This window comes from Myxocyprinus asiaticus, chromosome 2 (genome assembly GCF_019703515.2).
Source record: "Myxocyprinus asiaticus isolate MX2 ecotype Aquarium Trade chromosome 2, UBuf_Myxa_2, whole genome shotgun sequence".
Taxonomy (NCBI): domain Eukaryota; kingdom Metazoa; phylum Chordata; class Actinopteri; order Cypriniformes; family Catostomidae; genus Myxocyprinus; species Myxocyprinus asiaticus.
The window spans coordinates 67740607-67765762 of record NC_059345.1 but is presented as its reverse complement, the minus strand read 5'-3'; the positions used below and the strand labels follow the sequence as shown (position 1 = coordinate 67765762).

At 38.4% G+C, this 25156-nt stretch overlaps 1 protein-coding gene across 12 annotated transcripts in view; it reads left to right on the top strand.

Annotated features, from left to right (window-relative positions):
* The first annotated feature begins 226 nt into the window (after positions 1-226).
* LOC127454472 (receptor-type tyrosine-protein phosphatase delta-like) overlaps positions 227-25156 on the top strand; it is a 590598-nt gene continuing 565668 nt past the window's right edge. For all 12 annotated transcript variants that reach the window (XM_051721784.1, XM_051721752.1, XM_051721766.1 and 9 more), the window contains exons 1-2: positions 227-448; positions 538-565. The gene's annotated coding sequence lies outside the window, so the exon portion shown is untranslated. The remainder of the gene's footprint in view (positions 449-537; positions 566-25156) is intronic.

The window sequence follows — 25156 nt, the reverse complement described above, 5'->3', positions numbered from 1 at the left end:
AACAGATAACGAACCGCAACAGTTAGAATAAAACACACACACACACACACACACACACACACACACACACACACACAGGCTGATCTGCTGATAATGAATATTATGATTCATGTTAATCAGATTCAAATCAGCTCTGATGATTAGAGATGCGGCCGCCCAGCGGCGCGACACGGAACAGCAGGTGCGCTCAGAGTGTGAGTGTGTGTGTGTGTGTCAGTCCCGAGCACACTCACACACAGTCAGTCAGGTATCTCCTCTCCTCTCCGCGTCTCTCTCTCTCTCTGTCTCGTGTCGGTCGGTCGGCGGACTCTCTCAGTGTGGAATAAGGCGATATTCTTCATCATACTCCTCTTCATCGCGCGTGTTTGTGGCTGAAGTGACAGAAAGAATTAAAACCTTCCTCCGGATTCCCTTCCTGCTCTTCCTCAGCATCTCTGAAGGCTTTTGGGTGAGTCTTCATCCCGCACGAGCACTCTTTATCATCATCTTCATCACACTATATTTATGATTGTGTGTGTGTGTGTGTGTGTGTTTCAGTGATTTGAGCTCAACAACAGCAACCGGAGTAAGTTACTTTTATTCATTCAACTCAAACTCTGATTGTGTGATCTGGACTCTGATGTGTGTTGCAGATTTGTGGGATCTTGTGTCTTTTATGAAGATGAAAATGTCAGAAAAGCTTTTAATGGGCCACTAACTCCAGACCCTGTGTGTATGTGTGTGAGAGTGAGTGTGTGTGTGTGTGAGAGTATATGTGTGTGTGTGACTGTATGTTGTGTGTGTGTGTGTGTATGTGTATGTGTGTGTGAATGTGTGTGTTGTATATATGTGTGTGAGAGTATATGTGTGTGTGTGTGACTGTGTGTTGTGTGTGTGTGTAGTCATTCTGAACTCCTGCTGATGTGTTTTTGCTGATCTGACTTAAATCTCACCTTGTTCTCGTCCATGTCTCGTGTGTTTTATTGAGAAACACTGATCTGAATTGACTGTGAGTGTAATGATGATGATTATTTGTGCTCATTAATGATGCTGTTCTCTCAGTGGACTCCTCAAACACTCTTAATTAAAGATGTTGTATTATCATAACCATCATTTTCATAATCACACACATTCTCTTTAAAGGGGTAGTTCACCAAAAAGAAATTATGTCATAATTTACACACCTGCATGTTGTTCAGAACTCACATTCAGCATAACGTGTCCAGCTAATCAGATGATACACATTCACATCTCCATTCTCATTATTTCACTTTGTTTTGAGCTGTTTGTCTCTGTCTGTCTCTTTCAAGTATTTGATCTGTTTTCCACAATATCCCAGTGATTTTGTGTGTCTGTGTGTGTGTGTGTAATTCCCCGCCACACTCAGTTTCACACAGTTTGTGGGAATTCTGCGAGCAGAGATCGGGATCAGGCGTATTATGCATTACGCTCATGGCATTCCGCTCACAGTGCAGGAAGAGTACTCGGTTGTTTAAAGCTCCAAGCAGAGAGATAAAAAGTAAAACAGGAAAATGTTTTTAGGACCAGAGCTGCAAGCGCTTAAAATATTCCTCTTTGCAGCGCTGAAATCTGAAATGTTCAGCTCCCTGCGGAAAAGCTGGTTTGCTGGTCTTAGCAGGCCACCAGGCTGGTTTCCACTGGTCCATCTGGTCTGGTTTGATGGTTTTTAGATGAGAACACCAGCTTGGCTTGAGCTGATTTTGTTTCAGACTGTGAATCATTACCGTGAGAACATTACTGAATCTGCAGTGTTTAGAGTTTGGTCTGTTGTTTTGTTACTCTCGTATACTGAACAACAAGCTCATTTTGTGCAATTATGTCATTATTTGGAGCAGCAGGTACACACACACGCACACATACACATACACACACACACATAGTATTTATTATGAGCTGACTTGGTCCACTTGCTGTTTGACTTTTTCAGGAATTTCATATTCATCATAGATAAAATCAAGTCTCTGTGGAGTGAGAATGTTGTATTTAGTTGCTGTCACCAGAATATCAAAGAGAAAAACTATTATTGGCACATTGATTCTTATCTTGTTTATTCTTCTTAATTAAGTATTTAAATTGGTTATTCAAGATTCCAGACTAACATGTGAGAGCAGTGGCACCAGCAATAAAATGAAACAGTTAAGGACAGAAACTAGTAAAAAAGTGATGTTGTTATTTTATTGCAAAAATAAGTGCAATTATAAATAATATTAAATATTTTGACCCACTGAAATGAACATTTAACCCCATGCTACCCCACGTCCACATGCGTGGACACTGTATTTTGACTTCACTATATGACTGAATACTGTTCACAAGAATCTAGACTGTCATTTAAGGGATAAACTTCTGCTGCACCAAGTCACGTGACACAACAACATGATGTTGATTTCCTTGAAGCGTTCCTACAGATGCAGCGCCAACAAAAGTGCCTCTGGTAAGAAACCTCTTTAAGTATTTTCATTGAAACCTGTTTGGTTGTAAAGAGGAGAGTCTCTAGTTTCATTTGATATGCCACTTTAAAAAATCTGTTCATTTTTCGCGCGTTAGCGCCCAGATAAACATGATGTCCACATATGAGGGCACTGGCACTGCATTTCCTCAAAAGTAGAAAAAACATGTTAGTTATTTTGAATAAATTTATTTTGTTATCACTGTACAATACGGTTCTATTCATTAACATTAGTAAATACATTCCTATATATTCACTGTTCGTTATCACTGAGAATAAATGGGTTCATCCAAAAGATGAAAAATGTTGCTTAAAGAGGCTTAAATTAACAGGTTGAAATCAGTGTCGGATGATTCGGCTTCGCATTTTGCTTCATCCTCACAATATTTTAGTTTTTCTGTAGAATTTATTACAGGTTATCAATATAAATAATTCACCACATTACTGCAAATGGTGCCCATATATTATCTAGTCAATCCAATTCTCAGGCACAAACTCCTAAACTCGTAAGTCCTCATCAAAACAAGACGAATCACCCCATGCCAATAATAAGTTAATTGAATTACTTACATTACGTTGGAGAACAATCTACAAAGCTCCAAACCATACGATTAAGTTAAATAAATTCTACTTTAATCATGTCTCTCCCGTGTTTGTACAAGCATGTTCACAGGTGTCTAGCAACACCTAATCGTGAAAAAAAAAGAGGCTCTAATACCAACCCACACTGCAGTCTCAGCATTTTACTATGCTTCCGCCAAAGCCCATTTTGTCTATGCCTCACCGCAGCCGGAACAAACCCAGACTTTGCAACTGCAAGTCCCTTTCTCCTCTAACTCATACGTACCAACCCGGTACCTAACCACAAATCCTCTCCTCGGGCAGAGTGCTCAAGCTTGGCGACACTGCAACCACGGCGCCCCTGCTATTGGCTTAATACATTTCCGAAGCAGCACAAACACGCTGTTCACGTGCTACAATGTCTTTCAGGCCATCTGCCTTTTAGCAGCCCTATCACCTTGTAGCACAAGACCAGTTGCCCACTGAAGCTAAGCAGGGTTGAGCCTGGTCAGTACTTGGATGGTAGACCTCCTGGGGAAAACTAAGGTTGCTGCTGGAAGAGGTATTAGGGAGGCCAGCAGGGGGTGCTCACCCTGCAGTCTGTGTGGGTCCTAATGCCCCAGTATAATGACGGAGACACTATACTGTAAAAAGGCACTGTCCTTCAGATGAGACGTTAAACCGAGGTCCTGACTCTCTGTGGTCATTAAAAATCCTAGAGCCCTTCTCGTAAAGAGTAGGGGTGTAACCCCGGTGTCCTGGCTAAATTCCCCCCATTGGCCCTTCTCAATCATGGCCTCCTAATAATCCCCATCCACTAATTCACTCTATAGCTCTACTCTCTCCTCACCACCATTAGCTGTGTGTGGTGACTGTACTGGCGCACTATGGCTGCCGTTGCATCATCCAGGTGGATGCTGCACACTGGTGGTGGTTGAGGAGAGTCCCCTGTTCACTATGTAAAACGCTTTAAGTGTAGTGTCAGAAAAGCGCTATGTAAATGTAACGTTCATTCATTCATTCATTCATGCGTCTAAGCATCCATGGCTCCGTAACCGTGACGTGTTTTTTCTGCTTAATCGTCCCACATTATGCCACTCATACCAAACAAACCATTACCCACCTAGTGATTGACAACAATCAGGCTGTTTTAGGTCTTCCCTAAACAGTTCACTATAAGCCTGCATCTTTGCATCAATCAATTTCATTTGAATATAGCCTACTATACACCCTCCTGTCAAACGCCGTGTTTGACGACTCCGCCCATTTGTGTCCCAGAGTGAGTTCTTGTTTATATGCATCTTACACTTTTCACATGAAAACATGGGCACGGATGTGTTAAATGCCATGTGGTCCCATACTCGAGGATTCAGCCAATTCGTTTCGCATAGGGAGTTCTTTTCAAATGCAGTTTATAACACTTTCACAAGAATCAAGTGTACTAACATAGAATGCTGTGCAGGCCCACACCTGCAGATTCAGCTGCTCGCAGCACAGAGCAAGCTCAGTAAAATACTGCATAAACCTTGCTCCAAACAGCCTCGTCCGTACACATGGAGGGCCCTCCCATTCGGATGCTGCGAGAGCCCTCCCACTTACGTGCATTCAAGGGTTCTCCTGTTTGAATCACAGTGAGGGTTCTTTCGTGCGAATGCTGTGTGAGCTAACTCACGTTTATTTGTATCGTGGGCTCTCCCGTTCATACTGCTGTGAGGACTCCTCCGTTCGAATGCAGTTAGGGCTCCCGTTTGATTGCAAGATGGGCTCGCCTGAACGAGCGGCAGCCGAGCCCCACACCCGTGAGGTTGGCCCGTTTGCTTCGCGGGCCCCTCCCGTCGAATGACTTGCATCTGGAGGTGGCATAAGGTCAATTCCGGGATGTGGTGGGCCCGCCTAAGGTGGCAGGGGCCCGCTCTCACCATGGGCAGGTTGACCCCACTTCCTCCAGATGGGCTGGGGGGTGGCCTTCCAGCCACGGGCGTTGCGGAGTCCTCCAGTGAAAAGCAGCTCCCGTGAGAGCTCCTTTCCATGCGGCAGCAATCACCACTGTTTCTGCAGTGTCCCCCCCCACCCCGCATGCTGTTTCAGGTCTCATTCCTTTTGGGGGGTGAGAGGCATTGTAGTGACTGTCGTTCAGCATCTTCTAAAAATGCTGAGGAATCATTCCTACCCAAACACATTGCTTTCCACGTTTCACGAGGCTCCGACACTACCGACTCGCTGCCCGATCTTGGCTTCTTTTTGGGGGATATTCGAGCTCGGGTCAAGTGTAACTTGTGAATTACTGAAATGGAGTTTCATAACAAGGTTCAAGAGGAGCATGTTAATTTAATTTGACCAGTCACTTCGCCAGAGTAAGCGTATATAAACAGCTGCTTACATCCATGCTGCGATGATTCCTCCAGCATCCATCCACCACCCCAAGTCCTCCCATCAATTTATGAATGGGGGGGGGGTGCGAGCTAAACACGTTAACACTATCCTCATGGCAGGTTTACATTAACTTGCAAACTACTGAAACAACATAGTCCCGCTGTCCACATATGTGGACATTTCATTTTTAGAAAAACTATTTGCTCTAGAAACATGATGATTATTGTCCACGTGTCGAAAAACTGGGCCACATGTGGATAGTCCGCACAGACTGATACCGAAATTTGCATCACACATACTGTGCGCGATCCAGTCCAGAATACAGAAAACTAAAGTATTCTTTGGTCTTTAGTGTTACTTTAGTAAATCCATGGTGCACTTATGTAAAGGTGGTGATGTGTGGCTTGAAAAGTCTTCTATTTTATGTCTGTGCATGACACATGGGCTTTCTCCTGTTTATATCGTCATTGCTGTTTAGAATGTCGGGCCATATAATATTATTTTAAACTGGTTAAATCACTGAATTATTTGGGGTTTTTATAGGGATTTGCAACAGAGAATTCAGTGCCAAACTTATATTTCCTATTTAAGGAAACATATTTGTTGGTCATGTTTCTTACCAAAACTTTTGTGTAAAAATGGAGAAAAAGGAATGGGACTATTTACTTGTCTTTCCACCCTGCTGTAGAAAGTGTTCTAATGATGTTACTTCCTGTGTGTCACAATTTTAAGTAATGTTACAGTGTTTTTGTATGGTAGAAATAATACGGTAACAGCGTTGAACGCAAAAAGCGTCACACAAATAATTATTAGTTATAATAGTTTTTATTTTATAGACAATGTAGAGAGTATATTGTTAATTGTAGTGTGTCATTTGTGCCTCTTGATTGTTTAATCCAGAGTAAAACCAAAACAACAGCAAAAACACCTGAGAAAGAGAGACATTGACTTTAGAGCAGAATAATACTGTCAAAATAACTCAGTTAAAGCTAATTACACAGCAAAACACAAATGATAAATGATGAAATCTTCTGTTGGGGAAGACATGTAATATGAGCTGGACATTGTTTTTGACGCTATGCATTTATTCTTAAACAAAATCATAAAGAATGCAACACTATCTGCTCTTAAAGTGACAGTATATCAGCATACTCGATCTTTCCACAGTCACACATAAAAATGAATGTTTCTTGAAATCTGTATGTTTCTTTCTTGTTGTTTGTCATTGTCAGCATCTAATCTACATCTTCTGTATATGTATGCAGTGTTATGTTTTATTTGTCATGTTAATACAGCACATAAGAACTGTAACTGGGGGATGGAAGTGGACATCCGGCTGGTCTCACTCTGAGATCCACCATCTGCTCGCCTCCACTCACGGAGAGAAATAACCAGAGAGAAATGAAAGAGGCTATCAGGAGGCTAGAGAGGAGAAAAGAGACAGACAGTAATCTTTCCATTCACTTCATCCTTTCAAACCCAACAGCCATCTGTCTCTCTCTCTGTTTGTCTCTTTCTCGTAAGATGACGTTCTAAAACATAAAAAGCAAAAATGTATTTTAAAATTGGACAAAAAAACTATGTACTTAATTTCTTAAATGAGGACATGAACTGCAATCCCATGAAACATGTTGTAACAGAATCAAAAATGATGGAAAAATATAAAACTGTTGATTTAATGTTGTTGATTATAAGTATAGGAACAGTATATTTTAATTTTATAGCAAAATATTCATTAGAGCATAAGTCATTTTTTTACCCTCTTCCCCCGGTTTCACTTTGCATGTAAACTTAGCGTTGTTTTTTCACAGCTTTCAATGTTGCATTGCTTGGTTTCAATCATACTACCAGTTATGTATTTATTTATGTATCGTACAATACATACTGTATGCTATCGAATTGAGTGTCGTATCGTACAATACAATACGACACAATATTTTTTTACACCCCTAATCAACTAGGTTGCATCATGGGAATGGACGGTCACTGCTGTAGGGTTGCACGGTATACCGATACTAACAAAATATCGTGATACCAAAAAATTTAAAACGGTATGATATCATCTTGTTGTTAATTTCGGTACCATACTATAGTAGGGTGCTGTTAGCAAAATGTTAACGGATCTGATATTTTTTAGATGAAATCAATAACAATTTGAAAATTAATCAAATTAAATACTTGATATGGCCAACTGTGTTCATTAAACAGCGAAAGAATGTAATTTAATTAAATAATATGCAGTCTGTACATGGTGCACGCTTCAGAATAAACGAGAGGTGCTGCTGTGCTTCACACACAAACACACAAAAACACACAAACAGATCACACGTGTTGCACATAATGCATTTAAATTTATGATTACATTTGATTTGATTAAAGATTTATGTATTCATTTGATTAAACACTTTTTTTATGATAACATTTAATTAAAACATAAAACATGGAATCCAGAAAAATTGTAATGGAAAATGCAGAATTTGCAACTGCAAGACTTTATGCAGTTCTTTTAATCAAGTCCATTTCTGTGTAATTTCATCAGTAATCTGAGGCTATATATTTGTTGCTGAAGTATCGATTTAGTATCGATATCGAGGTACAGGGCTGGTTTCGTATCGAAGCCAAAATCTTGCTATGCTGCAGAGCTCTTTTGTTTGCCGCATTTTTCTGATTGGTGGATCTTACTCTTCAGGATCATGGTTAGTTCAACACACTCTCACAGCGAAATCATCAGGATTCGTACAACTTTTCTAGGTTTGGCTTATTCATATGATATCGTGCGACTGCACTCATTTGAATTCCTACGACTTTCACTACAGCCAATGACTTCGCTGGACATCGTTTCCATCTAATACGTGACAATTACTTGCTTCTGTCGCACACAACAGCTTCGTATCATGTTTACACACTACTGATTGGTTAAGTTTAGATGAGGGGTTTGGGTAAGGGAATAATATTAATAAGTATGTCCTTATGCCTCGTGCGTGGAACTCTGCATTAGACATCCGGGAATTTGCACGTGATGAAGTCGTACGAGTTTATGCGAACAGCACTGCGCGAAACCATACGAAATAGCCAACTCGTAAATTATGTGCGATTTTTTTTTTTTATGAGATCCGGTTGGGTTAGTTTCATTTTTCACTAGGGATGGGCATGAGTACTCGGAAGTGATAGCAATGATTGATCGTGAAAATGATGGTTGATAATGAAAATGCGTGATACATCAACAGTAGATCATCATTCATCAATATCAGATCATCAGCAATTGGTATATGTGCCTTTTTTTTTTTTTGTAACATTTCGCATTAATAATTGTGAATTAGTCCATGAACAGTGATGGTGATGGAGTCTTGGTTCCTTATAATTCTCTCTCTATATATATTCACAAAAAATAAGCATATAGTAGCCCATATATTTACCAAATGAAGGGTTTTTGCCACAGAGGAACACAAAAAAAAACAAAAAACAAACTGTCAGCATCGGTTTTCCAAAAAGCAACTATCACCACCGATTATTCAGTGAAACCGATATACCAGTTGACCTCTAATCTCTTGCCATCTTGCCATTTTTTGACTGTTGACATGCAGTAAAGTGGATCAGTGTCTGTTTAAAAACAATGGACCAATCAAATGAATCTAGCAGCATGGCCAACATCTGAACGCGTCCTCTTTAATGTGCAATAACTGTGAATATTGGTCAAAATATTGGAGAGGTTTATATCCAGAGTTCCAGACAGATAAAGATATTACAGATGTTACACAGGACTGACCTTCTGAGGTCCCTGTTACACAGGATGGATCCACCTTGAGATAGACTCTGACATCCTCCATTAATCTGGACACCTTTCTCCTCTCAGCCTCTTCCTCCAGAGACTCGAGGTCAGACCCAAAGACACAACTGGCCTTTTCATGGACTTGTTCAGCCTGGGCATCATTGGGGCTTTCCTAAGGTGAAGGATGTATCAATTGTAGGTACTGACATGATGTCACTTTTAAAGATACTGGGCAAAAGAATAGGCCTTTGAGATCCTGGGACAAACATCCGTTAGTCCTGAGGTACTGATGGAGGCTCTCTTGTCAGCTCTTCACCTGCTTGTGTGTGATGGTCAGTTTGGTGCTGGAGATAGAGGTGTGGACCATACGGATGGAGAACTCCAGGTATATCAGATGTCTTTGCTATTTTGTGTGAGATTGCGGATGGTGAGTGCTTGAGCTGAAGGTTATCTCTCTCTGAAATGTGATGAAATGCGTCTCTTTACTCTGTGGCAGATGAAAAACTTTTGACTCCTCATTTAAATTTCGTCTGAGCGGATCGCATTTTCTTCAGTTTTTTTCCTCTGTGGAAGAAAATATTTCCCAGCGGTCAAACTGTCTGCTGCACATGAATGAGTCTTTATTTCTGCCGTTTTTTTTTTTTTTTTTTTTTTTTGGTCAAATACCTTCAGTTGTTTGTAGTCTGAATAGCAAATACAAAATGAAATCCGACATTTAAAAACCCCCTAAATAATCTGGAACTTGGTCAGAATACACTCATATTGACACTCTTTCATCATATAGTGAGCTGTTTGATGTTCACTGTGTAGTAAATAGTAAATGAGAGAATAATTCAGTGGTTTTGGACAAAGTGTACTGAATGCATGAATGTGTAAAATGCCACTAGCATTAGTGCAAACACCTAAACAAGCAAGAATAAATGAATAAATAACTTCATTGTGTATGTGTATGAAGCACACATGTACCTTAAGAAGTATGCCAGTTTGTGACAATCATCATAATTGCAATTGTTTGTTTGACAATATATTTTTTTTCGTCGCATGAACTTGCGTTTAGGGTCTCCCGTTTTCAGAATACATTTGAAAGGGAATGAATAGTGCAAAGTGGATATCGACAGAATTTGCCTGTTCTGTTTATTCTTTGTGCACCTGTAGAAAGAGAACAAAGAAATAATAGTTAAATAATCTACCAACATAAAAGTCTCAGTAACACACCTAGAAGTGTCTCGTAGAGGTGCAAATGAAACAGCATGAAGAATGTTGCCCTTAAAAATTGCTGTTTCCACATATTCAATTAACGGATACGTTCAACCGAGAGAATTAAGAAACAAATATGATGCATCTGTTTCAGAACATACTTCTCAAAATAAAGGCGAGGTGGTCAATTTCAGGACAGATACATTAAAGTCAAGATGAAACTCAAACAATTTAATTTCCTCAACCTAACATGGTTGAAAAAAAAAAAAAAGTAGGACAGGACATGATTTTATTGATTTAATGTGGAAGTTATTGAATGGTGAAAAGTAGTCAGATACAGCAGACTTGGTGACATCGTTTCAGGTGATGTTACTTCAGCACACATTTCATTTGCCACCGCAAACAGACGTGAAACATAAACATCTGTGCATCGGACTCGTTAAAACTTGACTAATTTAAATGTCTCATATTCGCCATTGCCATTGCATTGTTCAGTGGACTTGTCCACGATTGGTTACAATGCTGAACTGCTACGAATATGCGCAAATAGAAACCTATGAGCAACAGGAATGGAGTACTAAATGGATTGGAACGAAGCGCTGCATTAGTAGCTGATGATGTGGGAGTTCCTCCTAGGGGCGGTGACCTTGAAACCCTATACCATCACAACAGTTTGATTAGCTGGGGATGCTTGGTGATCCGCCTTATGTGTGCGTCATCGTGGGCATATAACCCAGCCCAGAGACACGCCATTTTCCAACCAAAGGGAGAGAGGTTCACATAGCATCACATGGTTTTGTGATATTGATGAATTACTTGTCAAACAGTATTTACTGTACTGCATGTCAACAGTCAAAATTAGAGGTAGACTGATATAGGGTGTGTGTGCCCTCGAGCATGTGTGTGCGTGAATGCGTGTGAATCATGGTGATTATGATTAAGGGACATTTAATTGATTTTACAAAATATACTAGATATTGTTCCTTTGAAAGTTAAAACAGAGATCTTATGTAAATGGTGTCATTGTATTTTGTGCAAAAAGTAGGATAATGTTACTTTCACGATGAACTTTGTTACAGCTTTTTTTTTTTTACATTTCAAATAACAAGAATGCTGCTTCTTATATCCTTCAAGGTATATTTTACATCCACAAAGGTTGGAGTTTTGCATAACATCTCTTAAAACTATCAAAATTATATTAAGGCAGATTTATGATAAAAAATGTTTACTGTCACTAGTGACCATGCTGAAAATATCACATGAATATCTGCAAAAACATACAATTCTTAAAATGATTTTAAAATAATTACTGCACATATGGCAGAATAGACAAAAGAACCCTTAATTATGTGCCTTACTTGAAGTGCAGCATTTAATCAGTGTCTGTAATGGCTTGCAGATTTTCCATAACATAGCTGACAAACTCACTAGGTAAAAACATCCTTTCCCTTATAAAAAACATCCCTTTTTCAGGACACTGTATTTTAAAGATAATTTTGTAAAAATCCAAATAAACTTTACAGATATTTATTGTAAAGGGTTTAAACAATGTTTTCCATGCTTGTTCAATGAACCATAAATAATTAATGAACATGCACCTGTGAAACAGTCATTAAGACACTAACAACTTACAGACGGTAGGCAATTAAGGTCACAGTTATAAAAACTTAGGACACTAAAGAGACCTTTCTACTGACTCTGAAAACCACCAAAAGAAAGATGCCCAGGGTCCCTGCTCATCTGCGTGAACGTGCCTTAGGCATGCTGCATGGAGGCATGAGGACTACAGATGTGGCCAGGGCAATAAATTGCAATGTCTGTACTGTGAGACGTCTAAGACAGCGCTACAGGGAGACAGGAAGGACAGCTGATCGTCCTCGCAGTGGCAGACCACGTGTAACAACACATGGATCAGTACATCTGAATATCACACCTGCGGGACAGGTACAGGATGGCAACAACAACTGCCCGAGTTACACCAGGAATGCACAATCCCTCCATCAGTGCTCAGACTGTCTGCAATAGGCTGAGAGAGGCTGGACTGAGGGCTTGTAGGCCTGTTGTAAGGCAGGTCCTTACCAGACATCACCAGCAACAATGTCGCCTACGGGCACAAACCCACCTTCGCTTGACCAGACAGGACTGGCAAAAAGTGCTCTTCACTGACGAGTCATGGTTTTGTCTCACCAGGGGTGATGGTCGGACTTGCGTTTATCGTCGAAGGAATGAGCATTACACCGAGGCCTTGCGGGATCGATTTGGAGATGGAGGGTCCGTCATGGTCTGGGGCGGTGTGTCACAACATCATCGGACTGAGCTTGTTGTCATTGCAGGCAATCTCAACACTGTGCATTACAGGGAAGACATCCTCCTCCCTCATGTGGTACCCTTCCTGCAGGCTCATCCTGACATGACCCTCCAGCATGACAATGCCACCAGCCATACTGCTCGTTCTGTGCGTGATTTCCTACAAGACAGGAATGTCAGTGTTCTTCCATGGCCAGCGAAGAGCCCGGATCTCAATCCCATTGAGCACGTCTGGGACCTGTTGGATAGGAGGGTGAGGGCTAGGTCCATTCCCCCAAGAAATGTCCAGGAACTTGCAAGTGCCTTGGTGGAAGAGTGGGGTAACATCTCACAGCAAGAACTGGCAAATCTGGTGCAGTCCATGAGGAGGAGATGCACTGCAGTACTTAATGCAGCTGGTGGCCACACCAGATACTGACTGTTACTTTTGATTTTGACCCCCCCTTTGTTCAGGGACACATTATTCCATTTATGTTAGTCACATGTCTGTGAAACTTGTTCAGTTTATGTCTTAGTTTTTGAATATTTTTATGTTCATACAAATATTTACACGTTAATTTTGCTGAAAATAAAAGCAGTTGAAAGTGAGAGGACGTTCTTTTTTTGCTGAGTTTAATATTAAAAGGTGTTAAATGCTTAAGCTTTGCAACTAGTATATATGTTACACTGAAGACATGTATTAATTAGTGCCCGACCGATATATCGGTTGGCCGATATATCGGTATCGGCGTATATTTTACCAATATACGCCAATATGAAACCTTTTTTTCAGAACATATAATGCAGAAAACAATGTTTTAGAATTGGTGTCATAGTGTAGTTTGTCCAGCAGAGCGCGCTCCGACTCCATTGTTTACAGAGCTGAGCTGACGGTGGTTCTGCAGACAGGGTGGAGTTAAGCGGTGTCTCTGTAAGTTAACTAGTTTGTGAAACTTAATAAACAATGACCCCATCATTTTCCCTTTTCAGTATAACTAATATAACATTAACCTTGTCCCTGACATACATGTCACTCATGTTTATCACATCTTTTTGCCAGCTATAGTTTGTCAGTGCAGTCAGTAATGTAGCAGATTGAAAGGTAAACATCAGAGCATCTTTTTGCAGCTCAGCAGACAACAGTGCAGTGGTGGATTGTGTCTGTTGAGTGTTGATTTCACACTATGTTGTTACCTAGTTGGTGAGACGCAGTGCTGGAAATTAAATAAAGTCCATCTTTTACTCTCTGTGACAACGAGCTTATACAGTACTGATGTTTATTTAGCTATTTATTTTATTTTTATTTATTCTTTATTTTCTCAGTGTTCATTTCTCGAATTTGTTGACAATGTATAATAATAATGTCAAATATTCTTTGATAAAAATATTTGTTTAAGAAAGCAGCCTTCTGAGTACCTTTGCATAGTCATATCGGTGCACAATCCACACAGAAAAGGTCTGTTTTCATTCCAGCTCAAAAATTAAATATATCGGCCAACATATCGGTATTCTGTGAATTTTCCTTCTCTGAAATCGGTATCAGTCTCAAATCCCATATCAGTCGGGCTCTAATGTGAACTTAAAGGGGACCTATTATGCAAAATTCACTTTTACTCTTTCTTATATTTCTATTAATCAAAAACAGTGTCTCAAAATGATTGGTTTTCGTTTCTGCTCTAAAGTGACGTCACGTTAGAGCAGGCCTCGCCCACGACTGGTGACGGACTCCACCCTATTATCATAGATCCTCCCCTGAGTGTTCTACACACAGTCCGCCTGGAGCAGCTGCAGTGAGAAGAATAATGTCTCAGCTTCGTAAGCGTCATAAGTGTTCTGTTGTTGGCTGTAAAAGTGAACATAAGAGTCTTCATGTACTCCCAGCATCAGAGCCACTGAAGACGCAGTGGACAAGTTTTGTTTTTGAAGCAAATGTGCCCCAAAACATACCAAAATTCGGGTATGTTTGTGCAAATCATTTTACACCGGACTGCTTTGTGAATGAGGGTCAATATAAAGCAGGATTTTCAAAAAATTTGACTCTCAAGCATGGATCAGTACCAACTGTTCGTGTTCCAGCTTTATATCCTGAAGATGTAAGTATCGCACTTTTTATTTTGTTAATGTTTGCAAATTGCCTTTCCGAATGTGCTTTTTATCTGATTCCACGGCTAATGCAGCTAAAGTTACCATTGTCTCTGATTGTATTCACGGAGAACAGAGCTATGTCGTTATTTTTACGCTTACTGTCTGTATAATTCATAACCGCACCTCATACATATATGGCTGAACTCCGGTATTTACGGTGTAATATAAGTAAATATATTTACTTATATTACATAATAATATGTATTATGTTGCTGTAGTATCCTCTTCCGGAAAGTGGGCAGGGAGCAGCAGCTCATTTGCATTTAAAGAGACACACACGAAAACAGCGTGTTTTTGATTCCACCCAAAAAGAGGCATTTACAACACGGTATATTAAATGATCCGTGGGGTATTTTGAGCTGAAACTTCACAGACATTCTGGGGACACCTGAGACTTATATTACATCTTGTAAAAAGGGCAATAATAGGTCTCCTTTAAACCAATAATTGTTTTATTGAGAAAGCACTTTGTTTTTGTACTTTTTTGTTGACATTAAACATACCCCCAATTATAAAATGTTTATAAAATGTTTTAGCATGTAGCTAGGCATTGCTAGCATGTTGCTAGCATGTTTTTACATGAGGCTAGGTGTTGCTAGCATGTTTTAGCATGTAGCTAGGCAATGCTAGCATGTTGCTAGTAGGGCTGCAACTAACGATTATTTTGATAATCGACTAATCTAACGATTATTAGAACAATTATTCGACTATTCGGGTGATTATTGCAATGATTAATCATTAGCTCTAAACCGATTATTCAGCTTGTGCCCCGACTTAAAAGGTTGTATTAAACGTGCTTGCTAACAATAAAGAGGACAAAATCATCTTTTAAAAATACCTCTAAATGACATTCACTGAATTAAAGGGAAAAAAAAAACTTTTATTAAGTTTAATTCAGTAAAAATTTCACTACAAAAAAATCCTATTGTTATCAAGTGTTTTTGTCTTGTTTTCCATTTAAAATTGTCTAAAAATCCTTAAAACAAGATACATTTACTTGAGAAGCAACATATAAGATATTTAGACTTGCTTTAAGAGAATGTATATTAAATATAAGTGTATTTTGTATATAAGTGTATTTTTTCACTGTTATACTTCTGCGAGTGTAGTAAAGACAAAATACACTTATATTCAAGATCTAAATATCTTATATGCTGCTTCTCAGGTGAATGCATCTTTATTAAAGGATTTTTTTATATTTTAAAATATTTGTATTTTTAATATTATATTCAACATTCTGAGATAACAATTTTTTCTTCTGCAGTATAGCTGCTAAAGAAAATGTACATTTTAAAGGAGTTTTAGATATTTATATTAGAAAACAAGCCAAAACAAAAACAAATCAAAAACATATTTTGTTGCAGTGTATAGTGGGGCGAAGACTACCCTCTCTCACCTTTCTGTTCACTTCAATCCATCTTTAACTCACAAAAAAACAAAACAAAACTCTCTCTTATTAATAAACCTGCGTTTTGCCAATTTTCTTCACGATAAGAAATGCACAGTGACATATATTATGATTCAATAAATCACGAGTCACCATGTTATAATCTAGCTGCATTAAGCGCGCACTCGAGGGATGAGCGTCCCCGCATCTCATAGAAGAGGCACTGACTGCACAGAGAAATGCCTTATTATTTGAACTTTAATAAAGCTATAACGCATTAAATAGAACTGCATTAAAGATGTAACACTGGGGTGTTTCCTTTAAAGACGCTCGGCACGCAAGTTTTGCTTAAGCTGAGTGTCAGCTCCGGCTCTGTTTATTCCACAACAAGAGTGCTTCTGTATTTACTTTTGTATTTTTGTATTATAATTCCCTCATACTTTGTGATCTACATCACCTGAAGCTGTTTGGAAAGTTTAGAGTGCATCTGGACTGTGAGATGTGTTTTCTTCCTCTCCTCAGTCAAGCGCGAGCTGCAGTGCTGCTCTTGTGTGCAATCATTAGAGTTTCATATGATCTTATGTTATGTTAAGATCAAACAACTATTCGACTTTGAAAATTTTTGTCGGCAATTTTTTATTGTCGACGTTGTCTATAACGTCGACTAATCGATTCAGCCCTAGTTGCTAGCATGTTAACCATAAAGCTAGGCATTGGTAGCATGTTGCTAGCATGTTTTAGCATGAGGATAGGTGTTGTTAGCATGTTTTAGCATGTAGCTAGGCAATGCTAGCATGTTGCTAGCATGTTTAGCATGAAGCTAGGTGTTGATAGCATGCAGTCAAGCATTACTAGCATGTTGTTAACATGTTTTAGCAAGTTGCTAGGTGCTGTAAGCATGTTTTATTTAACAGATTAAAGGAACAATAAGCGATTCCGTTACGTACAATAAAATCACCAGCCTCCTTCGGGACAGACCTCTTCGTAGTGATATAAGTACACATCACTGTGCTTTTCAGCCACAGACAGCATCTCTGCCTTCGGATGCTAGTGACAGCATTATTTTCTCTGTAGTTCATCAGTCTTATTTGAAGTGGTCACATATGATGTTGTTGTGTCTCAAACAACTGCATAAATGTGAACATTTGCCAAAAATTTTAAAACATCACCAATATGTTTTCAAACAAGAAGCCTACATTTCTGGCACAGCCATGTATTTGTCATTTCAGGCAAACGACGTCAGAGAGTTTAACGGCATTTGGTGCTGATTTGTGAATGGAACTAGAAAAATGGAAAAAAGATGGAAAGTTGTTGCATGTGTAAATAGCACTTGTGGTACATTTACCAGTAAAGGCAACCCAATGGTTTTCCTGCAATTTACCTGGTTGCATGTGTGAAAGGAGCTTGAAAGAAATTGTGTGAATAGCATTTGTAATGTATTTTTGATTAATTTAATCGATCTAGAGATTTAGAGATTCACGTCATTTACCCTGGTGTCTTTTATCATTTGGCTGTTGCTGCTGTTTTATTAACCCTTTAAGCTCTGAAGGTTTTTTTTAAAGATATCCTGTTTCAGTGGCATACCCAGAATGAAAGGCCTCTAACTCGACAAAAAACAAACAGAAAAATAATGATATAGATATTTTAATGATATAGATTATGATATATTATGAGACTCTCAGCCTAAGAAACAGCTGAAAACATCACAAAAAAAATGTAGCCAACAATTTACTTTTTTTCATATACAGTACTGTGCAGAACAAATAGGCTGGTTGTATTCTACTCTTTGAGAGCTTTCCAACGACATATGACACATGGCTATTTGATCAGTTTGATGTTTTTACTGATTGCAATAATATGTACAGTCCACATTTTTTTTAAATAAATTATCAAAACGGAACACTTCTGATTTGTCTGCAAATTTCAAAGTACTTGTTCAATTTTGGTCATAATGCATTGGAAAGGAGAGCTTCTAAGCTTTCAAACGATACCTATATTGTGTTGTTCAAAATTCATATTTTGACTATATATTTTTTTCTCACGGGCCCATCCAAGCTTAAAGTGTTAAAAAAGTAAGCCGGTGAATTTACCTTGGTAAAGGGTTTTTCTTATCACTTTTTTGCAAAACATACAATCAAACACACTTTGTTTTTCCACATATTCATGCAGTAAAAGGGCAAGCATTTACTCTTGTGGGTCTCAAATGCTCACAGTAAACAAAGACATAAAAACATCAGCGATAAAATCTCTCATCGTACACTCGAGAACTCTTCACCCAGAGGAGCAGAGACTGCACATTCACAAAAATTCATTCTGTTCTCGCTTTCCACCGATCTCAGCACAAACACAGTGATTATTTAGCAGTTCATTATTCAGAGATACAGCGTGACACACACACACACACACACAGATTTATACAGTTTTTGAGATCAGCAGAAAAACGTTCTTTGTGTCATGACGCTCTTGAGGCATTAAACTCACACTGGGGTCACAGGACCACACTGTCATGTCTGATATACTATACCTTTGACCTCTTGAATGAGCCCAGGTGGACAAGCTCTTGTCTTGATCAGTTTCTTGTGTAGATAAACCTTTGACTACTAGCATCAGTCTGCAGCTTATTCTTGTCAAGAACCGTTCATTCAACAGGAAGACAACGTCTTACATGTCATTCAGGGGCGAATTTATCTGAAATTGTTGATGCCACAATGATAGACGACTTCGAAAAATAATAATTGTGCTGCTGTGTGTGTGTGTGTGAAATGTAATTTTAGTTTGACTTTTATATCTGGTGTTGAAGGGAGTCGTTCAATCACACAGTGAATACAACATCACAACACAATGATCATCACTCACATAAACACATTCTCAGCCTGTCTGTCAGCTCGACATTAACTCTTGTTATAAACCACAACACCATAGAAATGTTGCATGCACACATTTAGTGATATCTGTAGGGTATTTCTGCATGTAATTCCATAAATAAAATTACTCAGAACATTCCTGTTTGCTGGACCCATAAATTCCACCATAAATGCTTCTAGTTTTTCTCTCTTCTTGGAACGTTTATGAAAGATTTATCAGCTTTCTGAACGCTTGTAACATCTGATCAGATAAACAGACCGACAGTGTGTGTAAAAAAACATGAAAAGCCACATGACGTAATAGAGACATTACAGATATCACACACACATTACAAGTATTACGCTAAATATCAGCACTCTTGGAGTGCCGCTTGTCCAATCAGATTAGAGGACTGGAACTAAATGTGTAATAATCTTTTATTCTTCAATATCATTTATTTTATTACTCTATTTTTCTTAATTTATGCATATTGCTTTTGCACAATTTTCTTTGTATGTGTCTGGAAATGCTTTGGCAGTACAAACGAACAGTTATTTCTCATGCCAATAAAGCAGATTTAATCTAAAAACTAAACTGAAACAAAGAGAGAGAGAGAGAGAGAGAGAGAGAGAGAGAGTTCGCTCTGCTGAAACATTCATTAACTGAACAAACTGTCTCCTCACATCAGCAAACACACTCTTCACCTGCAGGAAACACTTGAAACTCATCTGACGACTGCAAAGTGCACTCACCAAAAATACACACCTTCTATATACTTACAAATGTTGGAAATTCACAAGTAATGAACGGCACTTGATGATAAAGTCATTTATTTGCATTGCGCCTAATTTACTAAAAGAATAGTTCAAATCAGGTAACAGTGCTAACATGCCTAAAAACATGGTGCTGAATGCAATTTGGTTTTTGCACTGAAATACTGTGCAAAAGTGAATTTGCACCTCTCTCTCTCTCTCTCTCTCTCTCTCTCTCTCTCTCTATATATATATATATATGCAAATTATGTTATAATTTGAGGTGCAATTTATTCTTTATTATTTGTTATAGTTTTCCCACAGAGCCAGCTGCATTCCATGAGCTGGATTTACGCGAATACACACATACAAGACACAGTCATTCTAATCACTCTGTGTTAAAATGCCTCGGCAAGCCAATGCTTTATTAATACACTGTCCTGAGAGAGAGACAGAGAGATAGAGAGTGAGACCTATCTTTCTCTCGCTGTCTAGCATAAATAATTTGTGGATGGGATATGTTGCATGAACTGACTGGAAACCCTAATGGCACCTGGTGCCCTGTAAACATACTCTCTATATCTCTCTCTCCGGAATACTCATACCAAAGCATTATGTAATCACTCTGCTCCAGCTCCACTAAAAGTTTTCCCTTCCCTGCTCCTCGCAAACCCCGCTTTGTGGTGAGAGAAACCCTGTGTCATAAATTTGCACACAGTTACCACTATACTTTATTGTTCTTGCAATATGTTATTTTTTTTATTTTTATTTTTTTTAAATGTCATAAGTCTGGTGACAAGGTATATTAAAGGAATTGTTCACTCAAAATAGAAATCATGTCATTATTTACTCATTCTGTCATCATGTCATTCCAAACCTGTATTATTATTTCCTTTTCCAGAGATGTAAGGCAGAATATTATGGACTGATAGTCTTATTCACCATTCACTTTAGACTAAGGCTAACATTCTGCTTAACATCTTTTTTTATGTTCCACAGAAGAAAGAAAGTCATGCAGATTTGCAACATGAGGATGAGTAAATGAAGACAGAATGTACATTTTTGGGTGGACTGTCATTTTTACAATATTATTTCACAATTCATTCTTTCATTCTGTCTGTTAGACTATGGACACTGTAGTACATGGTGAAGTCTTGCTGACAAGTAATTGCAGTATGAGTTGTTAACGTGCGTGCGATGGAGCAAAATAACACCATTGCTCAGACTTTCAAAAAAAGTAAATGGGAAAAAAAATACTCAAATAGTTTCGTATTGTACCAGCATTTCAGGTTCAATTGCAAGATTCTCAAAGCATTATGATACTGTAATTCATTCCATTAAAAACTATGTTAAATACACAGTCTGTCCATTTTTTTTTTTTTTTGGATTTTCAAATACTTATTTGCTTCAAATCCAAGTTTGTAATGTTGTGATTTGTTTGGTTCAACAACAATTTACTGAAGAATTATTTTTAAATGCCCATGGAACAAATTAATGGTAAAAAATATTACCATTAGAAAAAGTGGCTTTGGGCTCTTCTGTAAAAGTGATTACAGACTGGCAGTGTTTTATTGTGATTAGTGTCATCTAAAAACACAAGACTCCTTCAGGATTATTCTGATAATTCTCTCCTCTCCTTGTCCCTGCAGACTTAGTGAATTGTGAGGAAATCATATATGCAGATGGAATCTATTAGAAATACAACTGCATTAGATCAATACAGTACCTGCTCATTACAACTAGAGTAGAGTGCCAAAATCAATCACCCTTACGTTTATTTATCAGACAGTTTTTTTACTAACCAGAGAAACTGTCAGGCAGTGCAAACTGTGAGTTACTGTCACCAAATCTGTTGAGGGCATGTCATCTAAAGTGGAGATTTGAGGCAGTGATGGATCTGAGAGAGGCAGCAATAAGAAAGCTGTCAAATATTGATGTGTTTGAAAGAGGCAATATGAAGCAGTGTTGAGGCAGCAATAAATTCTCTGAGAGACAGTAATGAGGCAGTGATTTTTTTGAGAAAGGGAGCTGCATTTCAGAGAGGTAATTATGTGTTTTAGTAATTATGTATGATGTGTTTTAGAAATGCATTGATGTATTTAGAGAGGCAGTTATGAGACAGTAATGTATTTAGAAAGGCAGTGAGAGGCAGTGATGTATTAAGAGAGGCAGTGATATATTTAGAAATGCAATGATGTATTTAGAAAGGCAGTGAGAGGCAGTGATGTATTGTGAGAGGCAGTGATATATTTAGAAATGCATTGATGTATTTATAAAGGCATTGAGAGATAGTGATTTATTTAGAGAGGCAGTGATTAGACAGTAATGTATTTAGAGAGGCAGTGAGAGGCAGTGATGTATTTAGATAAGAAGTAATGTATTTAGAGAGGCAGTGATGTATTTAGAGAGGCAGTGACGTATTTAGATAAGAAGTAATGTATTTAGAGAGGCAGTGATGTATTTAGAGAGGCAGTGACGTATTTAGATAAGAAGTAATGTATTTAGAGAGGCAGTGATGTATTTAGAGAGGCAGTGACGTATTTAGATAAGAAGTAATGTATTTAGAGAGGCAGTGATGTATTTAGAGAGGCAGTGATGTATTTAGAGAAGCAGTGATGTATTTAGATAAGAAGTAATGTATTTAGAGAGGCAGTGATGTATTTAGAGAGGCAGTGATGTATTTAGAAATGCAGTGATGTATTTAGAAATGCAGTGATGATTAGGCAGTGATGTATTTAGAGAGGCAGTGATGTATTTAGAGGCAGTGATGTATTTAGAAATGCAGTGATGTATTTAGAGAGGCATTGATATATTTAGAGAGGCAGTGATGTATTTAGAGAGGCAGTGATGTATTTAGAGAGGCAGTGATGTATTTAGAAATGCAGTGATGTATTTAGAGAGGCAGTGATGTATTTAGAAATGCAGTGATGTATTTAGATAAGAAGTAATGTATTTAGAGAGGCAGTGATGTATTTAGAGAGGCAGTGATGTATTTAGAAATGCAGTGATGATGAGGCAGTGATGTATTTAGAAATGCAGTGATGTATTTTGATATATTTAGAAATGCAGTGATGTATTTAGAGAGGCAGTGATGTATTTAGAGAAGCAGTGATGTATTTAGATAAGAAGTAATGTATTTAGAGAGGCAGTGATGTATTTAGAAATGCAGTGATGTATTTAGACATGTAGTGATGATTAGGCAGTGATGTATTTAGAGAGGCAGTGATGTATTTAGAAATGCAGTGATGTATTTAGAAATGCAGTGATGTATTTAGAGAGGCATTGATATATTTAGAAATGCAGTGATGTATTTAGAGAGGCAGTGATGTATTTAGAGAGGCAGTGATGTATTTAGAAATGCAGTGATGTATTTAGAGAGGCAGTGATGTATTTAGAAATGCAGTGATGTATTTAGATAAGAAGTAATGTATTTAGAGAGGCAGTGATGTATTTAGAGAGGCAGTGATGTATTTAGAAATGCAGTGATGTATTTAGAGAGGCAGTGATGATTAGGCAGTGATGTATTTAGAGAGGCAGTGATGTATTTAGAGAGGCAGTGATGTATTTAGAAATGCAGTGATGTATTTAGAGAGGCAGTGATGTATTTAGAAATGCAGTGATGTATTTAGAAATGCAGTGATGTATTTAGAGAGGCAGTGATGTATTTAGAAATGCAGTGATGATGAGGCAGTGATGTATTTAGAAATGCAGTGATGTATTTTGATATATTTAGAAATGCAGTGATGTATTTAGAGAGGCAGTGATGTATTTAGAGAGGCAGTGATGTATTTAGAAATGCAGTGATGTATTTAGAGAAGCTGTGATGTATTTAGAAATGCAGTGATTAATTTATAGATGCAGTGATGTATTTAGAAATGCAGTGATGTATTTAGAAATGCAGTGATGTATTTAGAGAGGCAGTGATGTATGTAGAAATGCAGTGATGATTAGGCAGTGATGTATTTAGAGAAGCAGTGATGTATTTAGAGAGGCAGTGATGTATTTAGAAATGCAGTGATGTATTTATAGAGGCAGTGATGTATTTAGAAATGCAGTGATGTATTTAGAGAGGCAGTGATGTATTTAGAGAGGCAGTGATGTATTTAGAAATGCAGTGATGTATTTAGAGAGGCAGTGATGTGTTTAGAGAGGCAGTGATGAGGCAGTGATGTATTTAGTAAGGCATGGATGTGTTTTAAAGAGACAGTGATGAAGTAGTGATGTATTTAGAGAGGCAGTGATGTATTTAGAAAGGCAGGGATGTGCTCTATTGATTTTAATAATTAATAATTATCTTTGATAATTATTAATTATTGCTAATAACCAAACCTGCTCCTAGAGAGGCAGTGATTAGACAGTGATGTATTTAGAAAGGCAGTGAGAGACAGTGATGTATTTAAAGAGGCAGTGATGAGACAGTGATGTATTTAGAGAGGCAGTGAGAGGCAGTGATGTATTTAAAGAGGCAGTGATGAGACAGTGATGTATTTAGAGAGGCAGTGATGTATTTAAAGAGGCAGTGATGAGACAGTGATGTATTTAGAGAGGCAGTGAGAGGCAGTGATGTATTTAAAGAGGCAGTGATGAGACAGTGATGTATTCAGAGCAATGAGTGGCAGTGATGCGTTTAGAGAGGCAGAAAAGTGTTAGAGAAGCAGTGATGAGGCACTGATGTATTTAGAAAGGCAGTAAACTGTTAAAGAGGCAGTGATGCATTTAGAGAGGCAGTGATGAGACAGTGATGTATTTAGGGAGTCAGTGATGTATTTAGAGAGGCAGTGATATATTTAGGGAGGCAGTGATGAGACAGTGATGTATTTAGAGAGGCAGTGAGAGGCATTGATGTATTTAAAGAGGCAGTGATGAGACAGTGATGTATTTAGAGAGAGGCAGTGATGAGACAGTGATGTATTAAGAGCAGTGAGTGGCAGTGATGTGTTTAGAGAGGCAGAAAAGTGTTAGAGAAGCAGTGATGAGGCACTGATGCATTTAGAAAGGCAGTAAACTGTTAAAGAGGCAGTGATGAGACAGTGATGTATTTAGAGAGGCAGTGATGAGACAGTGATGTTTTTAGAAAGGCAGTGAGAGGCAGTGATGTATTTAAAGAGGCAGTGATGAGACAGTGATGTATTTAGAGAAGCAGTGATGAGACAGTGATGTATTTAGAGAAGCAGTGATGAGACAGTGATGTTTTTAGAGAGGCAGTGATGAGACAGTGATGTATTTAGAAAGGCAGTGATGAGACAGTGATATATTTAGGGAGGCAGTGATGAGACAGTGATGTATTTAGAAAGGCAGTGAGAGGCAGTGATGTATTTAAAGAGGCAGTGATGAGACAGTGATGTATTTAGAGAGAGGCAGTGATGAGACAGTGATGTATTCAGAGCAGTGAG